Here is a 2,417-nt window from a genome sequence, read left to right on the forward strand (position 1 = left end):
GATCAGTCCGCCAGGGCCTCTGCTCCTGGCCGCCACCCGGCACACAATGCACACTATGGCGCCTCCTGCGGGTGGTGGGCCTGCGGGAGGATCTAAAATTTTAACCTTCTCATCTTTACTTTGCAAAAATACAGAAGAAATGTGTCCTTGAGCGTATTCAACTGTACTTGTGTTACTTTGCAGTGTCTCAAATCACATGAAGCCCAGTCTGGAGCTTCCTTGATGCTCCATGTCTGAGTGGAAAGAAATCACTGCTCTGTTTTGTTTTACATTTTCACCTTCTGCCCGTCTCTTCTCACTGCAGCTCAGTGTGCCTCCAGTTCTCCAGTCTCCCCAACAAACATAGTTTCTCCCCCTTCCTCGGCTGACTTTCCCATCTCAACCCACACCATGAAGGTGTGATTCTCACAAGGTGAGTCTCTATTAGCAGCATAACCTTTCCACCTGTCCTTTTCAGAAGAACGTCTTCTTACATTACTCTCTGGTGCTGTTTTTGTGTGATATCTCCCAAATGATATGACTATTTATAAGGATGTAGGTTTTGAAAAGTCGTAGTTATGTTCACAATGTGGGCAAGTGTTCCCTCAATAATATCACAGTCTTGATGCTTCTTTTATTAATTTACAACATCATAAGAAAAATGACATGGTTATACAGAAAAAGTATAACCATTTATTACCCACGATAAGCTATCTTTGCGTCTCTTATAATTTTCTTTTATTCCTCTTTTAGTTCAAGCCCTGGGCACTGTTAAGGTTGATGGAGCATCTTTCTGAGGATTGACTCAAAAAACTGGAAAGTCTCAGAAAATGGAAAAAGAAAGACCAAATTTTTACAACAAAATCATTTAAATGTGTCAAATTAAATTTCTGGGAGGTAATAACAATTTGAAATCCAAAAGAATGGGGTAAGACTCATGAACTCAAGACTCCTCCTGTTATATATGCACTGTAATGACAAAGGAACACTTCAGATTACTTAGCATACTTCTTTTTCTTTTAGCTCAGGATATATCCTACAAAGTAGAAATTACTGAAAAACTAACAAGGGAACATAGCATATAAGAAGCTCTCGCTGAAGATCAACTATGAAAAAAAGCTACAGAGAGTATGAAGAGAGACAGTTTCTAAGAGTGTGATGTAAATGAATCTAAAGATGCATCTGGGCCCTGAAAGCCAAAGTTGAAGAACCAACCAGCCCAACTACTGGCCTGTGAAGCTCAGTGAGGAGTGAGGCTATGGATATTTATTCACACTGGTTGAAGTCTTTGGAAAGTTTCGTGTAACAGAATCACATTTTCTTTACGGTCAGATGCTGTGTAAAATGCAAATAAAAACAGAATGTAATGATTTACAAACAAATTAATTACGTTTATGAAAACGGTACAAGAAAAACTATATATAACAAAAAGGAGAAATTTTTTTGAAAAGAAGAAGCTCCCATGTTTGGTGTAATTCATTTCATAATGCACCAAATGTTTACAGTGAGTGAAGTAGGACCTGAAGTGGAGGCAGGCCATTGTAGGACCTGGACATGTTATCAATGCTGATACAGTCCAAGGATTTGGCAGAAAAGCATGTGTGATTGAGAGCATGTTGCTGTATAAACTTGTACACATATCGTTGCATGTAAGTAAATTCACATTTGCCTTCACAGATGTTGAAAATATCTATACCATGCTGCACCCTCAAATTGTTACTGATGCTGGCCTTGAAGCTGTGCACCAGTGACACGCAGCAGCTTTAAAATATGTTGCTGCTTTATGTCAACATTTGATATGGATCTTTTGTTTTTCTTTACATTTTATACAGCCTACCAAGAGCTGAACACAGATGCCGTGTAGTCATGTACCCTTCGTAGTGTTACAGGTTTATCTCTGAGCACGATGTCCGGGACGCTGAAGAGACCTATAACCTCTGTACATTGAAATAGCCATCTGACTGGTGTGGGTACTGTACAGCAAAAATTGAGGGATGTTGAAAATTTATGTAGCTGAAATCTGGTGGAAACCAAGATAAGTTGTTGTATATGAATGTAATTTAAATTGGACTCACATACAGGATTGGTAGTTCTATTTTTAAGAGACATGATTACCTCAACACAGACACATACTGCATTTGGTTAAATGGCTTTGCACTTAACATCAAATTGAGTAGGAGTTCCTCGATGACTTTTCCCTGTGATTGTGTCACGTTTATAGGTATGTGGATTGTTTGTTTCTCTAGATAATGATATGCTGTATATGGGACAATAGAAGTGACCTTGAGCAGTTTGGTAGTTTGTTATTTAAAAGATGTTCTCTTTTGTGAGGTATTATATACTGAAACACTGGCATTTCATCCAATAATGCAGAGCCATAACATTTTATTTGCTTCTTGTACTGTATACACACACACACACACACACACACACACACA

The 2,417-nt window shown here is 38.6% G+C and overlaps 1 long non-coding RNA gene across 1 annotated transcript; it reads left to right on the forward strand.

Moving 5' to 3' along the window:
• The first annotated feature begins 6 nt into the window (after positions 1-6).
• On the forward strand, positions 7-2,269 carry LOC102215252 (uncharacterized). Its single transcript, XR_312535.1, has 2 exons — positions 7-412; positions 733-2,269. It is a non-coding gene; the product is annotated as an uncharacterized LOC102215252 (long non-coding RNA).
• The last annotated feature ends 148 nt before the right edge of the window (positions 2,270-2,417 follow it).

The sequence above is a fragment of the Pundamilia nyererei genome, unplaced genomic scaffold (assembly GCF_000239375.1).
Source record: "Pundamilia nyererei isolate P.nyererei 1_Seehausen unplaced genomic scaffold, PunNye1.0 scaffold01496, whole genome shotgun sequence".
Classification (NCBI taxonomy): Eukaryota; Metazoa; Chordata; class Actinopteri; order Cichliformes; family Cichlidae; genus Pundamilia; species Pundamilia nyererei.